The sequence below is a fragment of the Pseudophryne corroboree genome, chromosome 12 (assembly GCF_028390025.1).
Source record: "Pseudophryne corroboree isolate aPseCor3 chromosome 12, aPseCor3.hap2, whole genome shotgun sequence".
Taxonomy (NCBI): Eukaryota; Metazoa; Chordata; class Amphibia; order Anura; family Myobatrachidae; genus Pseudophryne; species Pseudophryne corroboree.
Genome location: NC_086455.1, coordinates 137,389,765 through 137,415,722, shown reverse-complemented (window position 1 = coordinate 137,415,722; position 25,958 = coordinate 137,389,765). Strand labels below are relative to the sequence as shown.

The 25,958-nt window shown below is 39.7% G+C and overlaps 1 pseudogene; it reads left to right on the top strand.

The window, feature by feature from the left end:
- The window catches only part of LOC134979959 (olfactory receptor 12D2-like), a 22,738-nt pseudogene extending 15,489 nt beyond the window's left edge, over window positions 1–7,249 (top strand).
- The last annotated feature ends 18,709 nt before the right edge of the window (window positions 7,250–25,958 follow it).

Below are 25,958 nucleotides of genomic sequence, written 5' to 3'. Positions count from 1 at the left end.
CTACTTTAGAGTTAGGCATAATTCCAGTCAGAATATGTAATTTTAAACATTGGCAAAAGCGAAATGCTTAGGACCCATAGTCTCTGGCCAGCTTCATACATAAATGGACATGACCTTGAAGAGCATTAAGGCATCTTTGAATATTGGGGGTCATTCCGAGTTGTTCGCTCGTTATTTTTTTCTCGCAACGGAGCGATTAGTCGCTAATGCACATGCGCAATGTCCGCAGTGCGACTGCGCCAAGTAAATTTGCTATGCAGTTAGGAATTTTACTCACGGCATTACAAGGTTTTTTCTTCGTTCTGGTGATCGTAATGTGATTGACAGGAAGTGGGTGTTTCTGGGCGGAAACAGGCCGTTTTATGGGTGTGTGCGAAAAAACGCTACCGTTTCTGGGAAAAACGCGGGAGTGGCTGGAGAAACGGAGGAGTGTCTGGGCGAACGCTGGGTGTGTTTGTGACGTCAAACCAGGAACGACAAGCACTGAACTGATCGCAGATGCCGAGTAAGTCTGGAGCTACTCAGAAACTGCTAAGAAGTGTCTATTCGCAATTCTGCTAATCTTTCGTTCGCAATTTTTATAAGCTAAGATTCACTCCCAGTAGGCGGCGGCTTAGCGTGTGCAAAGCTGCTAAAAGCAGCTTGCGAGCGAACAACTCGGAATGACCCCCATAGTGCAGAATATGACTAAAAAAAACAGAGATGTACTAAAGGAAAAAAAAACTCTATAATCAGCAGAATGATAGGGTAATAGAGGATAATGCAAATGGTGAAGAATATACCAACAGAGTTTCTTAGCAGTTTTTCTCTTGGTGAAATTTCACCTCATAAGCTTAATGATAATAGTTGTATCAATAGTTATCTTATTATGAAAATTATACCATAGTCAAATTCTGTATAATAGCTCTACATTAGTTTTCAACCAAATGATGTCAAGGCAGAATGAAAGTGAAGTCTTTATAGTATATGCATAGGGTAGAAGAGTACTTGTCCCTAGAAATGTACAGTAACCAAGTGACATTGACCTACACTTTACATTAAAGCAAAAACAGTTTCTTATAAGAAATTCTATCATGATGGTCACAAATAATGCTGAGGTAAAACAGACCCAGTTTGCAAAAATTTACAATCTCCTGAATTTAGTCATGGCAACTTTATCCTGCCTTTTCATGTATAATATCCTTTCTGTCAGTTAAAGTCAAAGTTGTACCAACTGAGGAAAAAGGCATGCTAATGTAAGTCAGCTGAAAATGTTTTTTACGAGGAAGTCTTTACTTTGTCCCTCAACGAGGAAGTCTTTACTTTGTACCTCAACATCTCCAAGTAGCGGTGGCTTTAGAAAATTTAACAGGCATGCTTTGTTTAACAAACCCTGTGTGACAACACAAGAATAAGGGTTCACGTCCTTTGCAGTTTATATTTTTTCATGGATTTTGTATGTTTGTGACCCAGTGAATAAAGGGTCCAAATAGACACTTTGATAACGACTTTGGTTAAAACATGGTGGTGGACTGAGGTTATTACTGGTACTCCAGGGAACCAAATGCAGGACCACTGTTTGGCACAGTAAAGGTAAATGAACCAGGAATTATCATAACCTTCATGTGCAAAAGTAAGCCTTCTATAAGGCCTTTTTGGGTTATGTGGTAACCCTCCCCTGTAGTGATATTTTTTGTTTTAACTTGTTTGAGTAAATGTTTACTTTTTTACGCTATGTGATATACATTGTGCATTGGAGGAGAGAAAATTGGATGAGCCGAGTCATCAGATCTTCTATTTCTTTCTCTCTGTTGCTTTTGAGGTATTGTATTGAAGACTTCATCAAATTTCACCATCATTAAAATGCAGGGAATTTTAGAAGGAAAAAAGGAGAAATAGTGACATTTGGAACTGGCCATTATTTGTTCAATTTCAGTGTTTTCTGTACCCTAATTAAGAAGTGCTGGGATCAATTGTATATTGTATTTACTATTTGCAAGAGACTGGTGACCTTTCTATCACATTTTAACCTGCTTCTTGTAGTGGAGTGCATCTGATTACTTCTGTTTTGTAAACTAGTTAACACTTATCAGTTATGTACATGGTCACTGAACCATACAGAGAGTACAGTACATTCATACAGGTTTTCATAAGATGAGGACAGATTGCTAGTTTTTAGATTTATGGTTCTATTTGGTTTCACCTGCAGGACAAATTATAAGGAAACAACAGCCGGCTGATGTTCAACAATATACAATATTAACACATGTCGAGGTTGAGAATGTTTATTACTTTTTAACGATTCTATACTGTACCTAGAGGTTCACTTCTGTTAATTTAGCATTTAAAAAATATATTCTCAAAGCACATATCACACATACAGTATTAACCTACTAAATCTCAAGACCTCAGGGCATTTGGATAAGTAACCCACATGAATAGGTTTTCTTAATGTTATTTATCAAAATTAATCATTATACAGTATGTTACCATAAAGGTCCATTACATATATAAATTAGTTAAAGAACATTGTTTAATAGTTTGATACAAAGCAGAACGGTCTTACCCATATTGTACATGGTAACAGCTTTGTGACAGTATTAATGCCATATATTGTATGTATACAAAACAAAGTCTTTTGATTAAAAAAAAATGCTAACAATAATATACTGCAAATCTGTGTGTATGTAGCAAAGCATAGAGATGTTTATATTTTTATCAAAACATTTAAGCTTGAAGCCTATCATCAAGGGACAGCAATTCTCTGCAAGTACCTGCATTAGCATTTATTGTAAACCCAACGTACCATTACATTACGGTTCAATGCAGTCCCATGTCAGATACAGAGGGCAACATCTACACAAAGGCTGGCTGTGAGCCTCATTCAGTTAGTCCTTTTATAGCCTTGATTGAAAGCATCCCTACTTACCTTTTGTTCCTGATCTGGCCCAGCATGCCCATACAATAGTAGGGGAACTTAAGTTGATCAAGCTCTAAAAATAATAAATTTTCTGAACTTGACAGTGGGATCCTATGCCATCTACAGATAGCATTGGTTCCCGTACTCCTGCTCCTTCCTATGAGAAGGAGGTCTGAGTTGTGAAACAATCCTTTTGGATCCCTCTGCCCCTGTTCAGTTCTCTTTACAAGACACCAGATTCTTTATATGCATGCATGAACCCAGTTCATGCATATGACTAACACTGCCAAGACAGAGTCAGCAGTGGCCACTTTTACTGCCACTGAAGTAGCAGTGTTAGAGTTCATGGCAACAGATGTTTTTTGGATAAGCTGCCTATGGACCGTAGTGACGTTGAATTGCACTGGTGTTTTAGTATATACCGCTGCTACTCACAGAGTTGGATACCAAGGGCCTAATTTAGACCTGATCGCAGCAGCAAACTTTTTCTCTAATGGGCAAATCCATGTGCAATGCACGTGGGGCATATATAACATGTGCAGAGAAAGTTAGATTTGGGTGGGTTGTGTTCAAACTGAAATCTAAATTGCAGTGTAAAAGTAAAGCAGCCAGTATTTTCCCTGTACAGAAACAAAACAACCCACCCAAATCTAACTCTCACTGCACATGTTAAATCTTCCTGCCCTCTGGTGCACATGGTTTTACCCATTAGAGATAGATTCTGCTGATGTGATCAGGTCTGAATTAGGCCCTAAGTTAGCACTGCTGAGTGGTAGTGCTTAATGAATACCCTCCATGGTCACATTTGTATAAAATGTATGAAAACAATGTAAACAAATTAAGAGATGAGTGGTCCAGTTTGAAGAGACTCAAACACATCCAAGTTTTTGGGTTTCAAGTGGAATCAAGTCCAGGCAGGGGTCACTTTGAGGTTCCAAGTAGAACCGAATCTTGACTCGGCTGTTCCCGCCAAGTTGTGATCTTGGATCTCAAAAATGAATCTCTTGTGTTTGGAATTGCATGTAAGTTTCTCCCTCTAGATTTCATGTGCCAAAGTTGGCCAAAATGTAATTGCAATTATTGAAAATGAATTGTATAGATCTTATTAATACTATAGGAACATAAATAGGTCCAAGATACATGGTTTCAGCTGTTTTAGCTATTTTTAAAGAAATCCTGAGCCAAAACACTAGAGAGTGATTTTGCCAAAACCAAAACCAACATGATGATTATTTAGAATAAAAATCAAAACCAGAATACAGGGGGCTGTGAATAACGTTAAAAAATTGTTAATGTCAAGAAATATCTTTAAATTAAAATCTTATTGTCAAGATTTATTTAAGATATAATTGGGGCTCAACTGTACTTTAAAATAAAAATAAAAATCTTTTAAGAGCTATTATAGCAATGACATGATATCACTGGAGCTTTTATTCCCTTCCTGAACTCCCAGATTAATGCACAAGTACAGTAGGTACAACCAGGGCTTAAAGTGGTCCTGGAGAGGTGGTGGAACTCATTTATCCTCCCACCTACCCCCCCCCCCCACACACACACACACATACACCTCCCAGTAGGTGGAGATATAATCAGTGCTAAGGTTTTGGCACCCCCTGCAAACTTTAAATTTGTGCCCTACCTCCCATACTTTATAAAGGGACAGTGGTCTCACAATAATACCCCAAATCAAATTATGCCACATTGTAGCACAACCTTATTCCCATTACGCTGCATGTAGTACCCCTTATTCACATTGCGATACACAGTAATGCCCCTTATTCACGTCAAATCCCTCAGTTGTGCCCTTTAATCGTGTTATGCTACACAGTGGTACTGCTTATACATGTTATGGCACAGAGTAGATGACCCTTATACACAATGCCAACAATAAAGCCAATTATACATAATTCCCACAGTAGTACAGCCCCTTACACATAATGCCCACAGTAGTGTCCGTTTTTTACTTCTCTGCCTCTGTCACTCCAGCAGCACCATGCCATGTATCCCTCCAGCAGCTCAATGCCTCTCTGTGTCGATCCAATGTCCTCTCACCTTGTCTTCAGCGTGAACAGAACCTGTTCTCTTAGTAGCTCTTCACTTCAGGGGTGGTGACAGCATGATATGCCATACACAGTGCCAGAAACGGAAGCTGCTGGGACCTTAGGTGGGGACAAATGCTGTCTGACAGACAAAGCATGTATGAGTACCAGGAGGGGTGGGCCACAGTTGGAAGAGGGCCATGGAGCCACCAGGACCTGAGGAAGGGGGAGGTGGCTGCAGCTCATCAGTGACACTAGCGTTGTCTGCACCATCTACTGACATGTATGGTGGGGCTGGCTTTTCCGATGGAATTACTGCACAAAGCTGTGGAGGAGGTGGTACAATTAGAGGTGGTGGAACTCAGTTCCACCTCGTTCCCTCCCACTTTGACTCCTGGCTACAACCCAATTTCCAGGTGGTATATTAATGATCATCTAAAGTACTGTATATACAGTATGTGCAAAGCTGATAAATTGGTAGATTCCTAAAAATGGAATGTTCTATGTTGGTTTCTCAAACATAACCCCCATCTTAAGCTGATGGGTGAAACTATACAATAATACATGGATAGGCAACATATTTTATCTTTTCCTGCCAGTTGTTGAACATTACAGGACATAAAAGATGACAAACAGAAACAATAGGTGGATCCTAAAAATTGTATTGGCTTCCCTGTGCATCATTTAGTTTGTGACTAGTTTATTCAAGTTACTTTAGGTTGATAATTTGTAGTCTGAAGACTAAAACATTCTTCAGAATTGTGTACATTTATAAAACTGTGAGATTGAGGTTCACTCACCAAAGGCAAAGTCTTCATTGGGCCAATGCTTTGGTTCTATGGATTGGAGATAGTGTAGTGTGACAATATAGTATTGCCCATGAGGAAAGGAGGTGTAAAGGGAGGGTAGTAGCACAGAGAGCAGCAAAGGGAACAACCCCATCCAAAAAAAACATTGATTTCCCACTTGTTTCACCCTGTCATAAAAGACTTCATCACTGAAATAGTAGTGGCTTCTTGTAATAAACTTTAGTAGATGTAGTTAAAAAAAAAGAAACAAACATGTAATTAAAATACACTTGGGTAGTGAAAGGGCGTATCTAAAGGTAAGCAATAAGTATATATACAATATTTTTTTTTAGAAGAATTATGTATCAAAGAATATTTAGGTATTGTGAAAAATGTGGGCATAAATGAGTTAATTTAACCAAGATCTCTGTAATTGGAAAAAAATGACCATGCAATGATGGAGGAACTAGAATATTTAGACAATTATAACAAACTCCATCATTTATACATTTATTTACCAAAATATATTCAGATATTGTAACATCACTAGTAAATAATTATTTTTCATCTTATTTTATTAGGTATTCAAATTGTGCAAAATGGAAGAATTAAACAAAACAATGGTCAAATAATTTATTCTGGTGGGATTTTCAGATCTCCAACAATACCAAATCTTACTTCTCATTGCTATATTACTGATGTATATTATTAGTGTCACTGGAAACTTTGCAGTTATTGTTCTTGTTAAGGCTGGACCCTCACTTCATTGTCCAATGTACTATTTTATCTGTGTATTTGCAGCTTTAGAAATTTAATTTGTGTCTGTTACTGTCCCCAGACTTCTAGCTAATTTGATTGTTAGTAACAAGAAGATCTCTTTTGTTGGATGCTTTGTACAGTTATACGCCTTTACTGCACTTGGGATTACAGAATGCTATTTGCTTGCAGTTATGGCTTTAGACAGAGATTTGGCAATTAATCATCCTTTAAGGTACTCGTCAATTATGAACAATTTATTTGTTATTTTTCTGGTCGTTACACCTTTCATCATTAGTTTTATCATTGCTCTAATTCCCACAATCTTCACAGCTGATTTAAACTTCTGTGGATCCAATGAAATAAACCACTTTCTGTGTGATTTTGTCTCACTACAGAAATTGTCTTGTTCTAGTCCCTTCATCAATAAAATAATGAACAACCTGGCAACTATTTTTGCAAGCTTCATTCCTTTCATCCTTATTCTAGGATTCTACATCCATATCATTATTACGATCACCAAAATTAAGGGCATGGAAAAAAAATACAAAGCATTCTCCACTTGCTCCTCCCATATAATAGTTGCCTGTCTCTTCTATAGTACAGTCATCATTGTCTACATAAACCCACAGGGTAGTCAATATGATAAGTTCCTTGCTCTTATGTACACAGTCATTGTTCCTATGCTAAACCCTTTCATTTATACCTTAAGAAACAAGGATGTTAAGGAAGTACTTAGGAAAATGCTGCACAAATTAAATTACTGATAAGATCCAGGATAACTAATATGACCAACGCATCTCATTAGGGCCTGATGTAGAGTACAATGTAAAAATAAATTTTAATGTATGATAAGTCTGTGCTCTCTGTTTGGGTAATGTTGTTTTATCAATAATGCACAATAATACAATGCATAAAGTGCAAGGGAAGATGAGTGAAAATATAAATATATTGTGTTATTGCCTTTTGAGGGCATAGTTTTTAAAGCATTTTTCTGGCAATAAATCTCCCTTTCTATGGACGGAATAAAAAGGAACCAAATGAGTGGGACTCTCTCTATAACACTATTCCTTTGTCACTTTCTTCAATATATATATATTTTTAGGTGACTGGTGTCATTTGCTGTTCCAAATAGAGATACTGTAGCTGACATTCAGGTGGACCATATCTAGTAGTTTCAAGTTTTTGTTTTAGTTTTAAGCTAGATACTGGGCCACAGGGCCGCCATCAAGGAAAGACAGTTGGTACTTCAGCCCTGGGCCCAAACCATAAGGAGTCCCGGGTGGCAGGTGTACTAATTGATCAGAATCACCAGCAGGTGAGCATGAGGGAAAGACCTGGTGGCTAGGGATGGCCATTGGAGGGTAATTCATCAATGGTCACCATCGATGGTACCATTGATGGATAACTTTGATGGTGTTAAACCATCTGTAAGGTAACCATCGATGGTTTTACCCATCGGTGGCCACCCATGTTTTACTGTAGAAAGAAATGTGAGCCAATCAGATCCAGGGGGCATGGCCTCATGGGTGTCAGAGGGTGGGGCTAAGCTCCGTGCCCTGACAGTAGGATGAAAAAAAAATAGAATACATTTGGTAGAACTGAACCATTGATCGCGGTAAACCATCTGGTTCTCCCCCATCAATGGTAAAAGTATTCGACATTGGTCATAGACCATTGATGATTTTGAATCATCAATGGTCGATGGCCATCTCTACTGGTGGAACTACAGTATTTTGAATTTAATGCCAGCCATGATCCAATCGGTGCTCGCAGACTGGCAACTAATGAGGAGCTGTCACCTGACTCATTAGCATTTAATGTGGCTGAAAGCAAAATCTTTATTGGACTTCTAAAGTTCGGGTTGGGTGATTTGGGTCCCCAAATGATGGAATTTTCACACATTTTTTCTCAGACCTCTGGAGGCTGCCAGAAAAAATGTGACTGCCCGGTTAATGGATGTCTGATCAGAGCAACAATTGAATTGCTCTGATAGATGCCTATTACTATAGTTGGCCCTCAGGGGGCACGAGACACAAATTAATTCCCCCCATTGAACTTGTCACTCTTCTCACCTAATACAGCTCCATCCCAATGAAGTGACCAGCCCTTGCCCTGACTCTTCTGACTGACCTGAGCTGCACCACAGGACCTATACCCATGCCCAGCCAGAGACTGCCTGTCCCTCCCAGTCCTACACTGCTTGGTGACACTCCTCCTACCCCTTCCCCCTGAGCCCGACCCGACCTGCAGCCCGCCAGTCCAGTTATAATAAAGGCAAAAAATAAAACAAAATGGCTACTGATGTGATTAATCCCGGGCCACTGGCATTCATGGACCTGGGTAATCAGTACTTGCCATGCCCTCTTGGCAATGCTGATGTTGACTGCTGAGGAACAGGCTCAAGAATACAGGTGGGTGGTGCAACCAGGATGCAGAAAAACACTTTAATAAGCACATGTACGGACAGATAGCTATATAAGCATTTTTTCACTTGTAGGCTGCTGCAGCACAGAGGCTGTAATGGTTATCATTACTGCCTCACAGCACTGAGGTCATGGGTTTGTTTCCCACATTGACCCTAACTTTGTGGACTTTGTATATTCTCCCTATGCTTGCATGGGTTTTCTCTGGGGACTCCGGTTTCCTTATACGATCCACAAATATACTTGTACAGTAGTTTAATTGGCTTCCAACCAAAGTTAACCCTAGCGTTAATGTCCATGCATGTACATACAGTATGGCAGTGAACAAAGATTGTAAACTCCACTGGGGTAGGGACTAATGTGAATGGCAAATTATTCTCTATCAAGCACTGCAGAATACGCTATACTGTATAAATAACTGGTAATAACTGAATTAAAAATGGATGCAAATGTGGACATGACTGTATCCAATTCAGAATCAGGCCATTAATGTCCTTTCAAACCATCAGAATGTAACTCACATACATATTAGTTTAGCATTACTCTGGGCAGGGGTATATTAACAGAGGATGAGACCCATGTGCAGCCTCCTCTCTAGCCAGCAGTGTAGTAAAGTCTGAGCACTAGGGACACAGGGGGTCATTCCGAGTTGATTGTAGCTGTGCTAAATTTAGCACAGCTACGATCATTCACTCTGACATGCGGAGGGACACCCAGCACAGGGCTAGTCCGCCCCGCATGTCAGTGCCGGCCCCCCCGCAGAAGTGCAAAGGCATCGAACAGCGGTGATGCCTTTGCACTTCAAGAGTAGCTCCTGACCAGCGCAGCTTTAGCGTGCTGGCCGGGAGCTACTCGTCACTCCCCGGCCCGCAGCGCCTGCATGTGACGTCACGCAGCCGCCGCAGCCCGCCCCCCCAACGGTCCGGCCACACCTGCGTTGGCCGTACCACTCCAACTAAATGGCAGCTTAACGCCGCTGTCCAGCCTCCTCCCGCCCAGCGACCACCTCTGAGGCTTAGTGTCCCAGGTTCGATTCCCAAGGTGCGAATGCATGATCATTTTTCCTGACACTGTATTAATTTTTTTATTTTTGTAGCAATTGTACACAAGTTTTACATAAATCAAGGCAAAGCTGCAGGAGCGTATCTACTGTAAAATAGTATACATAGGCTATGGGTATAAGGTTCTATGCACCGTACAGTACACATACAATTCTGTAGCTGGCCAGATTCGATTGAAATGGCTACCCCTCATGACCCCTTGCCTTGTGGAAGCCTTCAGCTATGGAACGAGTGATGGCATATGTTTTGTAGGCTTCAGAGCAATGCTGAAGGAGTGTCTGAATCCCCTAGCTTAAATACACAGGGGTGATAAGGATAAGCAAGCGAGCACTAAGCACATTATGATACACCAGACTCGATCACATAGCAAGTTGACAAAATGTCTGCTGCCCGTGATCCCTTGCCCCGTGGAAACCATCAGCTATGGAGCCAGTGACGGCATAAGCTTTGCAAGTTACACGGCAATGCTGAAGGAGCATCTGAATCCCCTAACTAAAATACACATGGGTGATAGGGATAAGCAAACTCTATACACATTACGATACACCGGACTCGACCAACCGCATAGCAAACTGACAAAATGGCTGCCACCCATGATCCCTTGCCCCGTGGAAGCTGTCAGCTATGAAGCCAGTGACGGCATAAGCTGTGCAAGTTACACGGCAGTGTTGAAGGAGTGTCTGAATCCCCTAACTAAAATACACGTGGGTGATAGGGATAAGTGAACTCTATGCACATTACAATACACCGGACTCGACCGACCGCATAGCAAACTGACAAAATGGCTGCTTCCCATGATCCCTTGCCCCATGGAAGCCATCAGCTTTGGAGCCAGTGACGGCATAAGCTTTGCAAGTTACACGGCAATGCTGATGGAGTGTCTGAATCTCATAGCTAAAATACACATGGGTGATAGGGATAAGCGGACTCTATGCACATTACGATACACCGGACTAGACTAACTGCATAGCAAACTAACAAAATGGCTGCCACCCGTGATTCCTTGCCCCATGGAAGCCATCAGCTATGGAGCCAGTGACGGCATAAGCTTTGCAAGTTACATGGCAATGCTGAAGGAGCGTCTGAATCCCCTAGCTAAAATACACATGGATGATAGGGATAAGCAAACTCTATGCACATTATGATACACCAGACTCGATCGCATAACAAGTTGACAAAATGTCTGCTGCCCGTGATCCCTTGCCCCGTGGAAGCCATCAGCTACGGAGCCAGTGATGGCATAAACTTTGCAAGTTACACGGCAATGCTGAAGGAGCATCTGAATCCCCTTGCTAAAATACACAGGGGCAATAAGTTCCGAAGAATGATCAATTAATAAATAAATATAGTGTATACAGACGCAAACAAGGATAGTACATGAGCAACCAAGTCCCATAGCCATTAGGACATAATATAAAACCAATGGCAAGGGATCACTGCTTACTGTACATTTAGACATGAGCTTGTGTATCTGTCATGAGGCATACACATGCCTTTTTTTCCCCTGACACTTTATTTATTTTTTTCTATTGTAATTTACTGTACTGTACTGTACTGTAACTTTACACTCAATATAAATACTGTATGCATATAGGTTTTACATGAATGCTGCAGGAGCGTCTCATTACGCTATATAAAATACTCCACGACTATGGGTGGGGATACAGTAAGTGATTCCTGTCACCATAAGCTGTCTGCTGTACTGTACAGTACAGCAGATTTTCATCTGGGATGCATTTGTGTGTATATAAGTAAAAAAATACATTTACTGTACATTTAATGTATACAGTATACAGTACCTCTAATACACATTTTCTGTGAAAAAGACTGTACATGGAGCATTTTCTTTACTGAGCCATTTATTTTATATTGTTTTCTTCACACTATACACTGAACCTTCAGTGCACCCTCAGTGCACCGTTTTTTTTTCTTTGCATCATGTGCTGTTTGGGGCATAGTTTTTAAAAGTGCCATCCTGTCTGCCACTGCAGTGACAGTCCCAGATGGGACAGGTGTTTGTGCTGGACACTTGTGTCGCTTAGCTTAGCCATTTAGTGACCTCGGTGCAACCGTTAGGCATAAAAACAATATTGTGAGGTGTTCAGAATAGACTGGAAATGAGTGGAAATGAATATTATTAAGGTTAATAATACTGTGGGATCAAAATTACCCCAAATTCTGTGATTTTAGCTATTTTTACGTTTTTTTCAAAAATTATCCAGTTACAAAACTAAAAACAAAAACCTGAAAGGGTGGTTCTTGCAAAACCAATCCAGATCCAAAACACAAGTAGGGAACCAGATCCAAAACCAAAACACGAAAAGTGCCCGCTACACATCTCTACAGTAAATACAGTATACAGTACTGTAGTATTAATGGAACTACTGTATACTGCAAACTACTGAGGAGGAAAGGGATCTACAGTAGGAGTCACTATTTTAGGTGACTTAAAAGCAAGTAAGCAATGTACTGTAACAAAGCAATGAGGAAGGCTAGTCAGATGTTTGTCTGCATTGGGAGAGGAATCAGCAGCATAAAGAAAGTACTGTATTAATGCCACTGTACTGTATAGGGCATTGGTACGGCCTGATCTAGAATACGGTGTTCAATTCTTGAGGCCATACTGTATCTTCAAAAGGATAAGGTAAACTAAAGTATTTCCAGGATCAGACCCTTTCTGACCCAGGATGCTACTAAGACTCTTATACACTCACTGGTCATCTCCATACTGTAATCTCCTCCTGACTGGCATTCCTGACAAATACCTCTCTCCACTCCAATCTATCCTCAATCCTGATGCCCGGCTCATTTTCCTCACCAAACACACTACGTCCACCTCTCCTCTCTTACAAGACCTTCACTGGCTCCCCTTCCCTTTCAGAATCCAATTCAAGCTTCTCACACTCACTTACAAAGCCCTCACTCACTCCTCTCCCATCTACATCTCTGACCTTATCTCCCTTACACTCCCACCTGTCCTCTTCACTCTGCTAATACACGCCGACTCTTCTGCCTACTAATTACTTCCTCCCACTCCTACCTCCAAGATTTATCACATGCTGCTCCATTTCTCTGGAATTCCCTACCTCTCCCCTTCCGACTCTCCACCTCTCTACAAAACTTCAAACGAGCTCTCAAGACCCACTTCTTCACCAAAGCCAGCCTAATCTCACCCTAACCCTCTGTTCCACGCTCTCTATGTACCCCATCTGTGTCACTCCTGTCTGTCTACCCCTCCCCTTTAGAATGTAAGCTCTCACGAGTAGGGCCCTCTTCCCTCATGTACTTATCCTTTTTCTTACTTTAATTATCTTCAACTGCATCAACTCCAGCAGTCTTCTGCCACCTGATACTTTTTCCAGTATCATCTGCTGATGTAGCTATTTTTATGTACCCTGTACTTGTCCTATATTGTCGTCAACTGTAAGTTGCTGTTTTCCTGTTTTGATTATGTGCATATGTACTCTGTAATTGGTTGCTGTGGAACCCTTGTGGCACCATATAAATAAAGGATAATAATAATAAAAAAGGTGCGTCGGCTGCAGTACATTGCAAAACATACTGTACAGTACTGTACCCAGAAAGACTAAAATTCTGAGTACAGTACTGTAAGTACTGTACTGCAGTTTGGAGCAGAGAATGGAAAGGGGGTCTAGGATCAAATAAGGTTTGCGCTAAAAATATTGTTTAAAAAAAAAGGGTCATACTAGATGGACACAGTGGTTCTTATCTGCCATCAAATTAGTAGTGTATGTTTTTACAGTACTGTACTGTACAGTATGTTTCTATGTTTAATACCACTTCGATCCCATATCGACACATCACACTGTACATTTACCGCCATGTACCATGCCGTACTGTATAATGGAATATTTATTGGAAAAGCATCTATATAAATTATTTTTAATATTTTTTACCAGTTATTTATATAGTGTGCACATATTCCGCAGTGCTTTACAGAGAATATTTACCCATTCACATCAGTCCCTGCCCCAGAGGAGCTTGCAATCTATATTCCCTACCACATGTACACACACACATATTCACCCTAGGGTTACATTTTGTGTGTTTTTTTAGTCAATTAACCTACTAGTATATTTTTGGATTGTGGGAGGAAACCGGAGTACCCGGAGGAAACCAACACAAGTATAGGGAGAATATACAAACTCCACACAGTTAGGGCCATGGTGGGAATCGAACCCATGACCTCAGTGCTGTGAGGCAGTATTTCTAACCATTACACCATCCGTACTGCCAAAAATACAATTTTGCATAAATGTAAAATAGTCTTTATTCTAAAATCAGATTTCATGTACTGTACAGTAATCTATTATCCAGGATTTATAAAACTGTAAACAACTGTTCATACACATCAATAACAGTACTAATGTATAGTATAATGTATAATATTGTACAGTAGCTTCCGCAATATTCAGACAAATTCCATTTTAAAAACATTTTTAAAAATGCATTGATTAAAATTTTATACAGAAATTACAGTACAGAACTACATATTTGTGGCTTAACCATTTCTTTCAACTATAACAGGCTATACTTTATACAGGTGATTTATATAATTATTACAATTTTCAGGTCTGAGTACTTCAAGCCAAAATGTTTTGATCCCATCCAACAGCTGCTGTTTTGTTGTAGGCTTCACAACTCTCCTAATGTATCTCTTCAATTGAACCCACACTAATTCAATTGGATTCATGTCCGTGATCTAAAATAAAACAGCACAGAAAAAAATGTTTGTTAATTAATTAAGTTAAAAAGATAAAATAAAACATACAGTATTGTACTGTTCATTAAGCCAAAAAATAAATTTACAGTACTAGAGTGCTACCCAAACATTACTTGTACAGTATTAAAACAATACTCACTCTAGTGGTGTGCATTCCCAATTGATACCTTTCTTTTCCATGAATTTGGCTGTGGCAGTGTTTTGGATAATTGTCCTGGAATATCCTGTGATGAGATGGGTAATATTGACTCACAAATGGCACCATACATTCCTCTACTATTTTTTCTTGAAAGAATTGCTTATCCATGATCCCTGCAGGAATAAGAAAATGTTGATCATCAATAAGCAACTCATTTTATTCGAATTTACATGTATTGTACAGTTCAGCATGTATTTTTACAGAACACAGACACAGAATAAAGTACAGTACCTTCAAAAAATAATAGGGGACCAGCTCCTAATCATTATATGACTCCCCATACATGAACCTTCAATGGATGCTTTGGGCGTGGCTTTAATGAGATATGGTGTCATTTCCAGAATGACATTCAGGAGAACCTCTCAAGAGCAACAGACGATTCATCTGTGAAAATGACATTGTGAAATGTTTCACCACTCTCAATCCATCGCTATGCCTGTTCAGCTCTCTTTTCTTTATTCACATCTCATATCATGGGAGATATCCTGTGAAGAGCCAAAAATAATTAATCATATACAGTTATCAAATAGATTACAGTATATACAGTAGACTGTATATACTGTACTGTATATATATAATGTATACATTATACAGTATATATACATTACAGTATATACACAGTACTGTGTATATATACTATACATATATATATATATATATATATACATACACACACACACTGTATACAGGTGATACACAATACAGTATATACCTGTACAGTACAGTATATATTGTACTGTATACAGTATACTTTATATATATATATATATATATATACATACACAGTATATACACTGTAAATGAACAGTCAGGCAGCACACAGATGAATAAATAGGCAACAGGCAGTTGAAGCAGTTTACTTCATCCTGATGATAAAGTAAACTGCTTCGAAACATTGACCCACAATGTTTCCTATTGTAGGAAGGCACAAGCTTTTGTAACTGAGTATGGGGAGTGCTGCTTGAAACACACACACACACACATATATATATATATATATATATATACACACACGCACGCACACACACACACACACACACACACACACACACACACACACACACACACCTACACAGGCTCCAGTTCCCTGCTGCTTTGACTGATGATGTGACTCTGCTGTCTACACCTTGATAAAGGTCCCTGTGAGGACCGAAACGTCGGGATTAACTGCATGAACTGTGAGATCTACTCTGATATTTAAATTTAATATAAATAATCAAGTTTGGCATTATAGTCTGGAGAGTGCTATCTTTTTCCAAAATTTGGATAGAACTGTGTTACACACATATATATATATATATATATATATATATATATATACGGTATATATATATATACATACTGTATACCTGTATATACGGTATACTGTATATACAGATGGGTCCACGGTTATCTTGACTAGTTTTCTGCGCCTACGCACAACATGACTTATTAGCATAGTCCCTTCATCTATTGTTCTCAGCTGCAATACAATACAGAGAACAATACAGCAGGGGATTAAGTCATTACAACAGGGGATTAAGTCATTACAGCAGGGGATTAAGTCTCAGTTAATCCTATTAAAGGTCAAGATAAATGTGGACCCATCTGTATATATTCTGTATATTGATTTATGTCATTGGTTTATGATTTATCAAGGGATTATTAACTGTGAAATAGTGTGTATTTATGATTTATACTGCTTACAGTATTTTACTTTGTAGCGTCAAAGGTCCATCCCATTTTCTGACACATCCTTCTAGTGCTAGTGATCGATATGTCCAGGTCATACTTGGAATGGAGAATTCATTTTATATGCAAAGCAGTACACTCATCATCCTCACAAGTTAGGTCCTCCACAATTTCTTGCACTCTCCTACAGTACAATACAGTATGAAAAATACAAATTAATGAACTATTGTATATAGTAAGTCAGTTAAACATTACAGTACTGTACAGTATGTACCATGAGCATTTTGTAGGAAATACTAATCTGGGCATTGTTCTTTCGAAAGCATGACAGTGCACAGTTTCTAAAGTGACTATAATGCCACTTTCCTTGAGCCATGCCTGGATCTGTTTGATACTTTTATTCTCTTTTTTCATGTTAGCGATTATCTTTCTCATACTGTAGTTTTGTAGATAGTTACTGGCATGTTATCCAACCGTAATTTCTGTGTGGAGAAAAATTGTTTGTGAATACTGTTTTTTTAAATTTGCATTGGTTTTATGATAAAAGCTAATACAGTACATGTTTACTATATAGTACCTGATGTTCAGATTTAAGTACTGTAGATTGTACTGTGCAGTACTGTACTGAAAATATCACATCAGTGTTGTGGACTGCAATTACTGTCCTGTATAAAACAGTTAAATAACCTTCCTTGGAAGTGCATGGGCCCTGTGAAATTTACAGTACTGTACAGCATAAGGGACGACTGACATACTGTACCAGCATTACATACAGTACATGTCACTACTGTATGTAAATTCTTCAATTATTGCCTACCAGCAATGCTGCTTACTGTATATTAAATACTGTAAGTCTCAAAATGTGCGCCTCAATAAAGTAATTAAAAAACACAGGGGGCTCAGTGCACTGTAAGATATCATACACCAGACTCAGGGGCATAGTCAGAACTTTGTGGGACCCATAGCAACATTTTGAAGGGACCCCATCCCAATGCTTGTTGAGAGACTCTTCTATGCAGCAGTTTTTAATTTTATGCCATTTAATAGTGTCCTGCAGTACTGTACTGTAGTTCATTTTCTGAACCATAGCAGCGCCTTATTTAATATTGTGCCCTAGCTTCTTTTATGAGTCATAGTAGTGAATAAATTAATCCTACAGTACTGTACTGTATGTCACATTTCAGAGCCCCCAGTACACATTATGCCACACAGTAGCCCCAATTCACATTATTATATACTGTATAGTGCTCCCCGTTCATATTGTGCCTCACTCAGTGCCGTAACTAGGCACTGTATAGTGCTCCCCATTCATATTGTGCCTCACTCAGTGCTGTAACTAGGCATTTTAGCGCTGTGTACAAAAAACGGCATTGGCGCCCCCCATGCAAGAAGGGCAGTGCGCGGCGCAGGCGCGTGAAAAATATATAGGAGTGTGGCTTCATGGGGAAGGGGCGTGGCCATAAAATAATACCAATTCATACTACGGTGCACAGTAGTCTCCATTATTCAAATTATGCTGCACAGTAGCGCCAATGCACCAGGTAGAGCTCCTTTTACACATTACAGCAGACAGTCCCCTTTTTACACATTACGGCAGACAGTGTCCCCCTTTTTACACATTATGGCAGACAGCATCCCCCTTTTTACACATTATGGCAGACAGTGTCCCCTTTTTACACATTACAGCAGACAGCGTCCCCTATTGTACACATTACGGCAGACAGAGTCCCCTTTTTGCACATTATGGCAGACAGCGTCCCCTTTTTTACACATTATGGCAGACAGCGTTCCCCTTTTTACACATTATGGCAGACAGCATCCCCCTTTTTACACATTACAGCAGCCAGTCCCCCTTTTTACACATTGTGACTGACAGAATAGATAGAGAAATAAAGAGAGAGAGAGAGAGAAAGAGAGAAATACTTACCATCTCTCCCCGCTGGCAGTCAGGCTCCTCGTGCTGGCAGATCCCTCGGTGCAGGCAGCAGAGAAGGAGGAGGAGGGAGGGGGACTGGAGCCGCAGAAGCGCTATGTAATTGGTAGTAGCGCCGCTGCAGCAGTCCCCTCTCCTTCCGTATTGGCTGCCCGCCGCCACTGTGAATGCTGGGACAGCAGGAACACAGAGCAAATTACAGTAGCAGGAGATTTTTCAAAGGTCAGAGACTACCCACACAGCAAGTCTGATTATGAAGAAACAGCTTTACAGAGTGGTTTCTGGACTGTGAATGAGACGCTCTTTTATCCTGATTCAAACAAATGAAATTCTTCCCATTTAAAGCATACTCTGTGATTGGTTTATTGATGAATGCACCTACACAGGCTTGCTCCATAGCTGACAGCTGCCACGAGGCAGGGGACTGAGGCGGTGGCAATTTTGTCAACTTGCTATTTGTTCGAGTCCGGTGTATTGTTATGTGCATAGAGCTCGCTTATCCCTATCACCCCTGTGTATTTTAGCTAGGGGATTCAGACGCTCCTTCAGCATTGCCGTGTAGTCTGTAAAACCTATGCTGTTTCTTGCTCCATGTGTGAGGGGTGGAATGGGGTTGGTGTTCGTGGTGATAGCCATTTTGTGAACCCACTCCTGTGCCCGTGTGTGTAAACTAGCAGAATGAAATGCTTGTACTGTACTGTACACCCTTGCCCTGATTGATGCAAAACCTATATTACAGTATGCCCCTTTTAGGAAACCCCCTCAACCAAAACTATTTTGATGATTCAGGTGCCTTCGGTTTCAGGATACAGCACACCACACAAAATTACCCTCTCAAAAAGGGACAGCATGCTCTGTTCCTGGACTTCTATATTAATGTACAATACTGTAGAATTGCCATCACCTATGGTGAAACACCTTTCTTTACAAATAATTACAGTACTGTAGTTCAACACAGGTGATGGCATTCATACTGTACATTAAAATTGAAGCCCAGTAGCAGAGCACTCTGTCCCTCCCGGAGAGGGTCCTGTTGGGAGGCACAGTACAGTATGCTGTAGTACAGGGAGAAAAGTATAATACAGGTCTTTGCACTTTACTGTTGTGCATACAGTTGTTTGTTATTTTAACAATATTGTGTTTTACATTTTCCTTACTGTATTTTTTTTTAAACAAAAGAAGAATGACAATGCAGACTATAAGATTCTATGGGAGTGCCAAAACCCGTCCATCAATGGCACACAGACTGGCTGCATCATCCCCACAAATGCTGAAGAAAACTGCCAAGAAGGTTCAAAAAGAAAATGTGGTAAAACCACGAAAAAATGCCAAGGCAGAGAATAATGTTTTGGGGCAGATATGTGGTTTGCCAAATGATTTAATTGTTCCATATTTTGCAGATCAGGATGTTCAGCCAATGAACATGGAAACACCGGTGCTGGAGGACATGACATACATGCTAAATCAGGAAGATTCCTTTTTTGATCATGTTGCCACCCCTGGACAAGAGGACATGGCACATTCGCCAGGAAGAAGGTTGGATTTCACAGATGTGATCACCAATGTGAAGGACTGCCAGTGTACCTGTGCTGGTTTAGTAAAGGAGCTAATCAGCATGGTAACTAATCTGGAGGCAGAACTTGGTGGACAGGTAAGTCATCTTGGGGGACAGGTCAGTAAGCTGCAGACTGAAATTGCTGGTATTAAAGAAGGCATAAAGGAACAGATGGTAGAAGCCATGAAGCAAGACATTCAACATACAAGGGAAGAATGGCAAGATGTAGACCATGATTTTAATGAACCACCAAGTGGTTCAAGTCAGTGGAGGCCTGGATGGAAGCAGAGGCCTGGATGGAAGCATAGGCCTGGATGGAAGCGTAGGCCTGGATGGACGTGGAGGCCTGGATGGACATGGAGGCCTGGATGGACATGGAGGCCTGGATGGACGCGGAGCCCTGGTTGGACGTGAAGGCCTGAAAGCCTGGATTAACATGGGTGGATATGAAGACCCGGATTCGCATCAAGATAATTTGAGTGTCCACACAACACTGCTTCCAGTGCCAAACTTGATAGTTGAAGGTCCAGCATTGGTCAGCAATTCAAGTGTGCTGTTGCCAGTAACACCAATGATGACCAGCACACCTGCTCACAGACCACTTCACGATACATTCAGCAGCACTCTGACTGAAAATATGTAAAGGGTCCTTACAAGGAATTAGCAGGGGATTTGTTTATTAAAAGAACTCAGTATAGGACACGTGGGCACTCGCTGAGGCTAGAGGAGAGAAAATTCCGTACACAACGTAGGAAAGGGTTCTTCACGGTAAGGACAATAAAGATTTGGAACTTCCTGCTGGAGAAGGTAATAATGGCAGAATCAGTAAATGCATTTAAAAATGTATTGGACAAATTTCTAAGTAGAAAAAGTATCCCCATAGCCCTTCACGCCGCTTCTCCAGTAAAAATCCATACTCCCCTATTTTCTGCGCACTTATATCCTCTTCCGTCCATGGGTTAAAAATAGTGTACAAAAATTAATTTCCTGAAAATAAACAGACATAAGGGAATCCATGTGTATTCAAATGGATTACCTTCCCCGACCGCCGGGCCTCCACATGACTTCTGTCACTTGGAGATCCACCAGTCAATCTGGAAATATAGTAGTGCTCTCTTGATTGACTTAGCACTGCTGGGCTGTCAATCAAGTGGAGACCATATATTCTTATGAGAAAAATTCCCCGTAGAAGTTTATAGGTGGGTATAGGCAGTTTGTGGTAAACCACAAGGTTAATTGAGCTTAATCTCCCAATTTAGATATATTTGTGTATGTGCCATTACCATATGGTCCTATATTAAGCAATTATATGACCCAAATGGGGTGCTGTTATTAGTTTTAGGGATGAGTTTGGAGTGGTGGGGCTGGGCTGTTTTGGTGTAGCACATTGTAACATTTGATGTAGCACTTTTTGCAAGACTTTCAAATATTTTTTCTCCTAATACTATTCCTTTTAAGGTTTTTAATGACACCTTTCACTTGTGTATCACCTTTTAATACATAACGTTTGCTACTTTCTTATCATTCACTAACACTTTAACCTTTCACTGGAGTGCTGCTCTGGGGTAGCTGGCCCTCATCAGTTTGTGGGGCTCCTGCCCCAGACTTAGACTTAGTATTAGGTACTTCAAGTACTCAGATATGCCTGGAGGCCTGGAGGCTTACCATATATTTGCAACTGAGATCTCTGAATTATCTACCACCATGTAGTTTTCAAAACCTATTGCTGATGTCATCCAAAGTGCTGGGGTATACCTGTTGTTTTTTTCTTGTTCAGAATAACCGCCAATCTTTCATGGACCTAAATGACATTAGTAATTGGATTGACCAGTTACCAAATTTATTTTTGAGTGGTCATTCTGCAACAATTAGTGAGGCAACTTCTTCTGTCTCTCATGACAATGCAATAACTTTTCACTCAGAGTGTAGAAGAGGTGTAAAAAAATTAAAAACCACTAAGGCTGAAGAATGAACTGTGTGTTCAGAAACCATCACATATCCCTGAGGAGTCTAGGGATGTTCATGTTAGCTATGTGTGAGTCTGACATTTCTCACACTGTCTGCATAGAGAAGCCTCTTTTTCCTTCCACCATTTTTGTACCATCTGGACATGTGGGGAGCAGTACAAGTAAAGATGGTGATGATGACACAATAGAAATTGAAGATCCTTGTATGGAAATGGAACAAGATGAGGGGGATATGTTTGTACTACTACTATCTGACACTAAAGATGAGGATGTTGATGATGCTGTTTGTGTAAGTCAGCCGTCAATGGCTGCAGTTCTTGCCTATGATAAATAAACAAACATGAAATCCTGACAGTTTTGTGAAGGTATCTCTCCATTTGTGAGGCCAAAGTTAATAGAGGTATAGATGTTGACCATCTATGCACCTCCTCCATGTTTTATCATTTGCAGTGAGTTCATGAAATTTATTTTACAAGATTATAATGTAATTAACACCCTCATCATCAACCTCCTCATTAGTGATCAGAGTTAGTCCTTTCCAAAAATTGTTTTGTTCGGGCCCTAAACAAAGCAAGCACTTCAGCCACAAAACTGTCAGTCCCTGTCACCGAAGTGCTTGGTTTGTTAAACTGTGCATGTCGTTTTTCATATCAAACATAAAAGTGGGTGCAACCAACATTTTCATTATGGGCTACATTTTTGGGATGCATTTGTGACTGTCTTAATCTTTTATTGTCTTTTGCTGCTAGGCCTCAGCTCACAGAGACTTTATTTATTCACACCAGTCTCTTCCCTAGTGGACCATACAGTTGCCAATGCCTACCATAAGGAATCAATCAATCTTTTTGATTCTTCTTTTATTGTCTTTTTGCTGCTAGACCTCACAGAGAATAGTACATTCACATCAGTCTCTGCACCCTAGTGGACCATACCGTTGCCAAAGGCTATCACAATCAATCAATCAATCAATCAATCAATAATTTTTGGATTCTTCTTATATTGTATTTTTACTGATTGGCCTCAACTCGCAGAGACTATTTATTTATTTAGTCACATCAGTCTCTTCTCTTGTGGATCATACAGTTGCCAATGCCTACCACAACCAATCATTCAATCAATCAATCAATCTTTTTTTTACTCTTTTATTGTTGACATGATAAATATAACTGGGATGATTCACCTTTGTGAGTTGTCGATTGCAAAAAAAGTAAAAAAATGCTCTTTTTTTATTGTACAACTTGTGTATGTTGAGTTCATAAATATGGATAACATGGACCACACAGTTGCCTACCATAATTAATGAATTAAGCAATCAATTTTTTTAAATTGATCTTTTATTGTATTGTACAGCGAGGCTTCCCCTCACAGAGAGTATGGACCATGCACACATCAATCAATACGTTTTGTATTCTTTCTTTTTACTGCTAGGCCTCACTTTATAGAGAATATGGACCATACATTTGCCAGTTCTTTTGTTTTATTGTCTTTTTGCCCCTAGGCCTCACTTCACAGAGACTATTTATTCATTCACATCAGTCTGTTCTCTAGTGGCCCATACAGTTGCCAATTAATCAGTCAATCAATGAATCAATAAATCTTTTTTTATTTTTCATTTATTGTTCAAATAATAAATATAAGCAAGTTTATTTGCAGATGTGAGTTGTCATTTACAAAAAAGTTAAAAATTGTATATTTGTTTTATTAAACAACTTGTGTATGTTGAGTTCATCAATATGGATAACATGGACCATACAGTTGCCTACTATAAAAAAATTAAAACATTTTTTTTTCTTTTATTATCTTTTTGCCATTAGGCTTCACCTCCCTGTTACTTAGCTTACCCAGCCAGCTAGCTCACTGCAGCCTTTTAGCCTAAACTCAGTGAAAACAATATTATGAGCTGTGAGGTGGTTAAAATGAAGTGAAAATGACTGGAAATTAATGTTATTGAGGTTAATAATACTCAAGGAACAAAAAAGGGCCAAATTATGTTATTTTAGCTTTTTCGTACATTTAAAAAAAAAAATGCAAAACCTAAACCAGTCACGACATCCTCACAAAACCAAAACCAGGCAATGAATTTGAACCAAAACCAGCAAAAATGGTCAGGTGCACATCTTTAGTTTGAAGTATGATTTTGTGCTGAGCACAGGTAGAACATGCTGCCTGAAAGCCCTTAACATCTTAATAAACAGCCAGCCATCAAGAGTTGTAGAAGACTTTGAGGATTAAATCCAGAATCTTTTTCACCCCTGCATGGCCAGATAATCAGGATTCATGTGTCCAATGGAGCAATTGGCATCACTAATGTTTTCCTCAGAGTAATCCGACTTTGTGGAAACTAAGATTAAATAAACTGGAGTCATACAGGATTAGTTTTAGTAGACAATCTCCTCCTCAGTTGCACAGAATGAAAAAGACAAAGCATTGACTTTGACATTTTTGCTCCCGGGGCAGTGCATGATAAGTAAGTTAAATTAATAAAAAAAACAATGACCACCTGGTGTTACAAGCCGCTTGCGGTGCATCTGTGTAACTACACTCCAGCAGCTAGATTCCTGCATGTATGCAAATGTTCAGCCTCAGCTACTGTATAATTAGCAGTTTGCCTCTGTGTGCTTAGCTGTCCAGGTGCATTGTATCTCCTCATCAGGATGCTTGGTTTCTTTGGCTGTTCTAATTGGGAATGTCTCCCAATATTACCCAGCCTGCTCTTTACCTAACGCAGTTTATAGGTTCTAGTTCCTGTTTGTACCTAGTCCCGGTCCTCGTCCTGTGGTTGTGTATTGAGTATATGCAGTTAGTGCGGTCTGCACCAGTTTCCAAGTTTACTATTGCTGTACACAGTGAAATCCTACTGAGAAGCCTGTCTCAGTGTCTCTGGATCTCTGCTGCCCTTCAGGTGGTTCTTTTCCAGTTCCAGTTTCCGGGCTCCTTGAGAATCCACATAAGACAGTTTAAGCTAACTCCTGGTATTTTGCATTAGTTATTTTCAGAGTCTGAGTTACCCATTGATATTTGATTATTTATATCATCCTGTGCATTGTTGCATTTATTAACCATTTATATTCAGTTGCTTATATCATCCTGTGCATATATAACACTGCACAACAAAAATTTTGTTTTTGTTAGTTGCCTGGAATGTTAGTATTGATTTTGGTAATATTGGGTGTACTTATTCCAAATACGGAAAAAAAAAATTCTCTATCAGCTATACTTTTTGTGCATGCCCAGGCCACGGCACATCGCTATCTGGGTGACCTTTAGTCTGAGCTAAGCATTGTGGAGGTGTGATACACCATTAATGTAACTGCCTGTGATTATATATTTATATATTGGGCATCATATATGTCTGGGCTAGTACAGAAAAACTGAAAGCTGCAATTTTTGATGGCCCTCAAATAAGATAACTCATAAACGATACTGGCTTCGTAGATTCCATAAGTGAGGGTGAGCTAAGTGCATGGACGTCATTTGTCCTGGTTGGCAGAAACTTTCTGGGCAACCACAAAGCTCAAAACTATGCTGAGTTAGTAAACAACATGCTCATTAATTTCAGAGACCGTGGATGTAATATGAGCATAAAAGTTCATTACTTACACAGCCACTTGGAGCGTTTCCCCAAAAACTTGGGTGATGTGAGCGAAGAGCAAGGTGAAAGATTTTACCAGGATAGTTAAAACAATGGGAGATCGCTACCAGGGATGATGGGATATACTGTACATATGATGACAGATTACAGCTGGAATTTATAAAGAAAGTGTCCAAAGTCCATTCAGGAATGTCCCACATAAAAGCATCCTAAACTAATTTTATTTTCATTTATAGTTTCATTTTATTATTTTGAAGAAAAAGTGTTATTTGAGTCACTATAGTGTTACCGTAATGTTATTATGTTTTATTGATGTCACTAAAATATT